Source organism: Cibotium barometz, chromosome 21, assembly GCF_041138505.1.
Source record: "Cibotium barometz isolate CiBa-2024 chromosome 21, ASM4113850v1, whole genome shotgun sequence".
In the NCBI taxonomy this organism is placed as follows: domain Eukaryota; kingdom Viridiplantae; phylum Streptophyta; class Polypodiopsida; order Cyatheales; family Cibotiaceae; genus Cibotium; species Cibotium barometz.
Genome location: NC_141066.1, coordinates 38,346,621 through 38,356,132, shown reverse-complemented (window position 1 = coordinate 38,356,132; position 9,512 = coordinate 38,346,621).

Here is a 9,512-nt window from a genome sequence, read left to right as displayed (position 1 = left end):
AGGCATTGGCCTAATGAGAATTTGCTGGTTTTTGAGTACCCATGCCTACATTATTGTATTAGATTAATTGCTGGTTTTTGAGTACCCATGCCTACATTAGTGTATTAGATTAATTACTCACTAATCTCATCTGAATCACATGCTAATTATGTTGATTCTTACATTTGATCCACCATGGCTCATCACATTACTGCAAGTTTAACATGGTATCAGAGCCAAGCTTAGGATTCATTCAATTTCTGAGCCTAATTATCTTACTATTCACCCCTATTAATCATAATTAGGAGATAACCACATTTTTAGTCTATTTTCAACTATTCTCTACAGCCCCAGCCGGTGGAGGAGCTCCCTCTCCCTCCCGCCTTAACAATAGGCTAAAAGCTCCTAGCCTCATCTAGCTACAAGCCCCACACTCCAGCCCACCTACTCAGCTCATCGGAATTGCCGCCTCAAGTCGCCGATTTTCAATGATTAAGAAGCACCATTTTTTGGAAGGAGATCTCATATCTACACACTCAAGGTGAATCAACCTAATTCCTCTCAGCCCCAAGCATTTTCAAGTTTACTCTACATGCTGGTGATCTCAGATTTGTGAAATTCCTTAAGGAGGAGCGGCATCAAGCTCTGCATCAAATCTGCAAGTGACTTTGGTAAAACAGAGATTAAGCATTCAATGTTTGATCAAATCTTTTGTTTCTTAGCTTGATCCTCTACTAGACTAACTGCTATTGATGCCTTTGAAAGGATTTGAGCTCATTTGAACTCTAAGGCACCAAATTTGGCCTCTCCACACACTCTATTTTTTGCACACAAAATAGGAGATTATTTCACTAATTAGTGATTAATCAGCACTAACCATTGTATTTTGGTACAATTGATGGTTCAAATTTACCAGATACAGATCCCTATCACTTCAGATTGCAATTCGAAGAGGGTTTGATATCCCAACCATTCAGTATAGATCAGTTACCCTTGGCTTTATGTATTCATGCTGACAAACTTGTTGTAATCATCATTAAATATCAGATTGGAGTTGTAAAAGGGTAGACACTGCCCTTGAATTTTGAATTGGATCAAGAGGTAAGACCCCCTTCACATCATCATCAGCAATGCACAAGAAATAGCTAAATTTAATGGGGAGCACCTCCATACATGATGGCAAACAAAGACAATGTATTTGCTCATGGGAAAAATCTGTGGGGGGCTAGTTGAGGGAAGAGATGAATGTCCAAAGGAGCATGGGAAGAATGAGTGGAAGAACAGGAATGAGAAAGCATTAGGACTCATTGCACTCATCCTAAGTGATGAAATCATTCACCACATTATAGGGATACAAAACAGGCTAAAGATGCATGGGATGAACTCAATAAATTATTTGTCACTCAAGCAAAAAATTCAAAGATAAATTTGCTAATGCAATTCTACAACCTTGACATGACGAAAGTGAACCTCTAACCACACATTTGAACAAATACAAAATCATTAAGCAACAACTGGCAACCATTGGTAAGATAAGAAGGTAGAGGATGATAAGGCACTAACAGTGCTTCTGAAAAGTGTGGACAAAGGAGAATATGAGAACATTGTGGCAAAAGAATGTACCAGAATTGAAGCTGCATGAGATAGAATGAGATCTACTAGAGCAAGAGACCAAGGTCAAAGAGAAGAAAGGGTTGGACCCAAGAACTGGAGAGGAAAGAGCATTCTACACCCGAGGAGGATTCTCACGAGGACGAGGACGAGGACGAGGACGAGGAAGAGGCATGAGAGGAGGAAGGACCTTCACTTGTCACAACTGTAGGAAGCTAGGCCATATGGCTAGAGACTGCAGCAAACCCAATGAAGAAGGATTGATATCGGCAAGCTTCATGGAGACTCCGAAAAGGAAGAGGAGTCAGGACATCTTTTGTGAGAGAGAAAGAGAGAGAAACCCCACAACCCAATGTAACCTGCCCCAATAGAGTAAAACCACCTTTGAGCCATCAATGATGTAGGCCATCTGGGTAGATGTATGTGTGAGCACTTTAGTTAAGGTCACAGGCACTTGTAGTAGCCTTGGACACATAGAGAGAGAATGTCAAGGACTATGAGTTAGGGACTTGAGGCACTGGGCGCGCGGGCTACATAAGAGGGAAACTTGGTATAAGCTCCAGGTGTACTAGAATTATTCACTTGAGGGGAGGTGTTGAAATATGCAAGTGAATGGGTGTGGGTGGGAATAAGCCCTTAGCAAGAGATTGTAAAAGGGAGTCTGTAATTCAGTGGGTAGCAGGGAAAAGGTGAGAGGTATCTACTGATGAGAGAATCAAGGGTAGCATGAGTGAATATAGGGGTGTGGAAAGATTCTAGGAAAAGGTGCCCCTAGATGTAGGGGAGGTGGCACAAATCAAGGAGAAATCAGTGGGATTAGATGCTTGGCATCTTGTGGATGTACAACCTATAAATTGAGGCATTGGCCTAATGAGAATTTGCTAGTTTTTGAGTACCCATGCCTACATTATTGTATTAGATTAATTGCTCACTAATCTCATCTTAATCACTTGCTAATTATGTTGATTCTTGCATTTGATCTACCATAGCTCATCATATTGCTGCAAATTTAACATGGTATCAGAGTCAAGCTTAGGATTCATCCAATTTCTGAGCCTAATTATCTTGCTATTCACCCTATTAACCATAATTAGGAGATAATCACATTTTTTAGTCTATTTTCAACTATTCTCTGCACCCCCAACTGGTGGAGGAGCTCCCTCTCCCTCCAGCCTTAACAATAGGCTAAAAGCTCCTAGCCTCATCTAGCTACAAGCCCCACGCTCTAGCCCACCTACTCAGCTCGTGGAATCGCCACCTGAAGTCGCCGATTTTCGAAGAAGCACCGTCTTTCTGAAGGAGATCTCAGATCTACACTCACTCAAGGTGAATCAGCCTAATTCCTCTCAGCCCCAAGGGTTTTCAAGGGTAATCTACATGCTGGTGATCTCAGATTTGTGAAATTCCTCAAGGAGAAGCGGCATCAAGCTCTACATCATATCTGCAACAAGTGACTTTGGTAAAACAGAGATTAAGCATTCAATGTTTTTTTCAAATTTTTTGCTTCTTGGCTTGATCCTCTACTAGACTAACTGCTATTGATGCCTTTGACAAGTTTGAGCTCATTTGAACTCTAAGGCACCAGATCTGGCCTCTCCACACACTCTATTTTTTGCACACAAAACAGGGGATTATTTCACTAATGATTAATCAGTATTAATCATTGCATTTTGGTGCAATTGATGGTTTAAATTTACCATTGGGTGTCGGATACAGATCCCTATCACTTCATATTGCAATTCCGAGATGGTTTGATATCCCAACCATTAAGTATAGATCAGTTACCCTTGGCTTTAAATATTTTTGGTGAATTCATGCGATAAACCTGTTGTAATCATCATTACATATCAGATTGGAGTTGTAAAAGGGTAGACAATGCCCTTGAATTTTGAATGGGATCAAGAGGTAAGACCCCCTTCACATCATCGGCAATGCACAAGAAATAGCTAAATTTAATGGGGAGCAGCTCCATACATGGCAAACAGAGACCATGTATTTGCTCATGAGGAAAAATCTGTGGGGGCTAGTTGAGGGAAGAGATGAATGTCCAAAGGAGCATGGGGAGAATGAGTGGAAGAACAAGAAAGCATTAGTACTCATTGCACTCAGCCTAAGTGATGAAATCATTCACCACATTACAGGGATATAAAAGGGGCTAAAGATGCATGGGTTGAACTCAATAAATTATTTGGCACTCAAGCAAAAAATTCAAAGATAAATTTGCTAATGCAATTCTACAAACTTGACATGAACGAAAGTGAACCTCTAACCACACACTTGAACAAATACAAAATCATTAAGCAATAACTGGGAGCCATTGGTAAGGTAAGAAGGTAGAGGATGATGAGGCACTAACAGTGCTTCTGAAAAGTGTGGACAAAGGAGAATATGAGATTATTCTGGCAACCTTAAAGAATGTACCAGAATTGAAGCTGCATGGGATAGAACGAGATCTACTAGAGCAAGAGACCAAGGTCAAAGAGAAGAAAGGGTTGGACCCAAGAACTGGAGAGGAAAGAGCATTCTACACCCAAGGAGGATTCTCACGAGAGGACTAGGAGAGGAAAGATCATTCTACACCCAAGGAGGATTCTCACGAGAGGACTAGGAGAGGAAAGATCATTCTACACCCAAGGAGGATTCTCACGAGAGAACGAGGACGAGGACGAGGACGAGGACGAGGCATGAGAGGAGGAAGGACCTTCAGTTGTCACAACTGTGGGAAGCTAGGACATATGGCTAGAGACTGCCAGTAAACCCAATGAAGAAGGATCGACATCGGCAAACTTCATGGAGACTCCTATAAGGAAGAGGAATCAAGACATCTTTTGTGAGAGAGAAAGAGAGAGAAACCCCACAACCCAATGTAACCTGCCCCAATAGAGTAAAACCACCTCTGAGCCATGGATGATGTAGGCCATGTGGGTAGATGTATGTGTGAGCACTTTAGTCAAGGTCACACGGGCACTTGTAGTAGCCTTGGACACATAGAGAGAGAGTGTCAAGGACTATGAGTTAGGGACTTGAGGCACTGGGGCACGGGCTACCAACAAGTAAGAGGAAAACTTGGTATAAGCTCCACGTGTAGAAGAAGTATTCACTTGAGGAGAGGTTTTGAAATATGCAAGTGAATGGGTGTGTGCGAGAATAAGCCCTTAGCAAGATACTTTAAAAGGGAGTCTGTAATTAAGTGGGTAGCAGTGAAAAGGTGAGAGGTATCTACTGATGAGAGAATCAAGGGTAGCATGAGTGAATATAGGGGTGTGGAAAGCTTCTAGGAAAGGTGCCCCTAGATGTAGGGGATGTGGCACAAATCAAGGAGAAATCAGTGGGATTAGATGCTTGGCATCTTGTGGATGTACAACCTATAAATTGAGACATTGGCCTAATGAGAATTTGTTGGTTTTTGAGTACCCATGCCTACATTATTGTATTAGATTAATTGCTCACTAATCTCATCTTAATCTCATCCTAATTATATTGATTCTTGCATTTAATCCACCGTAGCTCATCACATTGCTGCAAATTTAACATGGTATCAGAGCCAAGCTTAGGATTTATCCAATTTTTGAGCCTAATTATCTTGCTATTCACCCTATTAATCATAATTAGGAGATAATCACATTTCTAGTCTATTTTCAACTATTCTCTACACCCCCAACTGGTGGAGCAGCTCCCTCTCCCTTTAGCCTTAACAATAGGCTAAAAGCTCCTAGCCCCATCTAGCTACAAGCCCCACGCTCTAGCCCACCTACTCAGCTCGTGGAATCGCCACCTAAAGTTGCCGATTTCGGATGATTAAGAAGCGCCATTTTTCTGAAGGAGATCTCAGATCTACACTCACTCAAGGTGAATCAGCCTAATTCCTCTTAGCCCCAAGGGTTTTCAAGGGTACTCTACATGATGCTGGTGATCTCAGATTTGTGAAATTCCTCAAGGAGAAGCGGCATCAAGCTCTGCATCAAATCTGCAAGTGACTTTGGTAAAACAGAGATTAAGCATTCAATGTTTTTTTCAAATCTTTTGCTTCTTGGCTTGATCCTCTACTAGACTAACTGCTATTGATACCTTTGAAAGGATTTGAGCTCATTTGAGCTCTAATGCACCAGATCTGGCCTCTCCACACACTCTATTTTTTGCACACAAAATAAGGGATTATTTCACTAATCAGTGATTAATCAGCACTAATCATTGCATTTTGGTGCAAATGATGGTTCAAATTTACCATTGGGTGTTGGGTAGAGAACCTACTCTTTTTCCTCATCATAAGCCACACCCATCAGGTGTTGACTCAACTCCTAAATGAGGCAAATGTAAAGATAGGGGAGGATGAACTACTCTCAAGAGGAGCCTGGGAAATTGGAGCTTCAAGTGGATTCCCAAAATTCACTTTCCATAGCACCCATGATGATGAAAGAATCCCACCCACTACTCCCGAGTCACCCTATGACTTTGTAGTTCCTAATTCTTTAGCAGAAACTTCTGAGGCGGAACCTATAGACCTTATGCCTTATGACTATATCAATACTATGGTTCCACATGTTTCTTTGGGTGAACACTCGTTTGCTCATTCATTAGCAAGAAGTATTCCTATGTTTATAACTATGGCTACAACCTCGATCGGACCAATAAATGCAATAGTTCCAAATGCAGGATTACTAAAAAGATGCAAGGGGGAAGAGGGCTTGAGCTCTTGCAAGCACACACACACTCACAAAACCCTAAAAGAGAACACACAAGGTGAGAGGCTGAAAATCTTCTTCTTCTTCTCAACACTCAACACACCAAATACAAAGATAAGAGTACCCACCATATGAAAAGGTACTCAACCAAATACATACTATAGTTCTCTATAGTGTGAACCCAACTAAATGAGCTGGCGCTATAACTATGCCAGTCTCTAGAATGGCTGTCACACAGCCTGTCATCCCCACTGGCCGCATATTACCCATTATTTCACCAACCATGCCAGTGGTGTAAGTGTGGGGCCTATCCCCCAGGCGGGTCATTAGTGTCCATCGCCTCACTAGATGAGCTCGATATCTCAACACTCCCCCTCGAGCTCAACTCCATCTCATGTACACCAAGCGAAGCCTTGAATCTGCAGAGCTTCTTTGTACCCAATGCTTTGGTGAAGATGTCAGCGACCTGATCCTGTGTGCTGACATAAACAAGGTCAACGTCTCCTGCCAAAACCTTCTCTCTGACAAAATGGTAGTGGACCTCTATATGCTTCATGCGAGCATGAAAAATTGGGTTCCTGTGGCCAACTATATACTGCTAATGTTGTCATAGAAAATGACAACTTGTCTATCCACTGATAGACCCAAATCTGCAAGTAGCTTTCTCAACCAAGCTACCTCACATGCTGCCATAGCAGTACCTCTATACTCGGCCTCTGTAGTACTGGATAGAGCAACTGTAGGCTGCTTCTTGCTGCTCCAAGTCACAGTAGCACTCCCCAAAGAAAACATGAAGCCACTAGTAAATCTTCTATCTGAGATACTACTAACCCAATCAGCATCTGTGGGCAATTGGATGAGCAGTGTCATCCCCTGTTTCCACAAAACCTGGTCTTACAAGGTTTTTCATCTCCTTGAACCACTCCCCATGACTTTTCATGTGGTTCGAAGCACCTGAATCAACGTACCGTACATCATCTTTATGTGCTGCTTCAACATTTTCAGACATGGCAACGACATGCTGCATAACAAACAACCTTTCATTATCCTCATTGTTTCTGCTTGAGGATGCATAGTTGTTTTGCTGCAATTTCCCATTTTGCATGTCAGCTTGCTTCTTATAACAATCTACCTGCACATGTCCAGGCTTACCACAATAAAAGCATCCACGTGTATCATTATACTGCCTTTGCCAATTTCCACGACCTCTTTGACTCCCTGCCTCTGAATTGGCCTCTTCCACCTGCGTGTTGTTGTTGTGAATTCTGGGACTATTGTTGTTGCTGCTGCTAGCCATAATTCTGATTACCTGTTCGGCCACCTTCTTGGCTGCGTCCACGGCCTCCTCTACCTCGTCCTCTTCCTGAACTTGTGTAGAAGGCATGTTGCTCTGAACTGTTTTTGTTTTGTGAAGACTGTTAGTCTTCACCAAGCTCTTCTCTTCTATAATCAACAAAGACACCAAATCTGTGAAATTGGGAATGTTTTCCCGAGTCTGAATAGACGTCTTGAACGCCTTTGTATTGTGGCCCGAGACCACGTAGACAGACTTCCACCTTATCATCATCATCTACTGAAATACCAATAGATGCAAGGGATTCCACAATACCCTTGATCTTCAATGCATAGTCATTCACAGACATACTCTTTTTCTCCACAGTATGAAGTTCATTCTTCAACTGTATCTTTCGTGCCTTGGTATTCGTTTCATAGAGTTTTACCAAGGTGTCCCACACCTCCTTGGGGGACTTGGCATCCTGTATATTCCCAATCATGGTGTCCTGTATACTGATAGAGAGCCAATACATAACTTTTCTGGCTCCTTGGTTCCAATCCTTGAACTCTTTCACATCTGCAAAACAGTCGGATTGATCTCCGGTATCTCCGGTGCCTCTTCATGCTCACCTTCTATGTAGTCCCAGTAACCCTTTCCCATCAAAAAATTTGTCAACCTGAACCTCCAAGCATGGAAGTTGTTCATGTCAAGCTTCTCAGCAACAATCTGGTTTATGCCATCATTTTACATCTTGCTAGACACACAAATTTACCAGAAACAGCACTCTAGTTTGTCCTGCACAAACTGTTGTATTTTCTACACAAACAGCGGTACTATATTACACTCAAATGTCACAACCAGTGACCTCAATGTGCATACATACACCCAATGGCAACTGCTGATCTCCTTGCAGCACACACAATGTCTGCACAACCAATCTGTCTTCCTGCAATTCTTAAAACACAGTTCTGCATAGAATCGATGACTTACCCGCGCAGTGCTCGAAATCGCCTGCTTTCTGAAAAACGGAGGTCCTAACGTGCCTGAACGCATTTTTGGCCCAAAAATTATTGTCTAATAGGACAGTATAGTTTCCCTTTAGCTTTACTCCCACGAAGAAAGCTCCTCAATCAGAGATCATTTGCCGGTGCCTCCCGTAGAGCTCCCGACAAGGGTGTAGTCTCGCCAACACAAATAGGGAAGAGTAGATGAAGCTCTTACCCTCGTACTGCTTCCTGTGCTTCTCTTGCTCCCTTAGCATGAACCAGGCTCTCATACCATGAAAAGATGCAGGAGGGGAGAAGAGGGCTTGAGCTCTTGCAAGCACACACACACTCACAAAACCCTAAAAGAGAACACACAAGGTGAGAGGCTGAAAATCTTCTTCTTCTTCTCAACACTCAACACACCATATACAAAGATAAGAGTACCCACCATATGAAAAGGTACTCAACCAAATACATACTAGGGTTCTCTATAGTGTGAACCCAACTAAATGAGATAGCGCTACAACTATGCAAGTCTCTAGAATGGCTGTTGCACAGCCTGTCATCCCACTGGCCGCATATCACCTATGATCTCACCAACCATGCCAGTGGTGTAAGTGTGGAGCCTATCCCCCAGGCGGGTCATCAGTGTCCACTGCCTCACTAGATGAGCTTGATATCTCAACAATTACACCATCATGTTCCCACCTACACCACTCACCCACCACGAGTGGTCACAATGCCAGCCGAGAGAGGTGTAGCAGTGAGGACTCATGTTCTTCCACCATTGGATAGACCAGTTCTAGTAGAACCTCCAGTTGATCCTCCACCACCACCAAGAATGGGATCAATAGTGGCTAAGGATGGCATAAGCTATTGCAAGAGTAGGCGGCCAGAGAACCTCCAGCTCCTATGGCAGCGCTGCCACATGGACCTCAAGAAAGGGAATGTGATATCCAACGCAAAGTAATTTTTTCC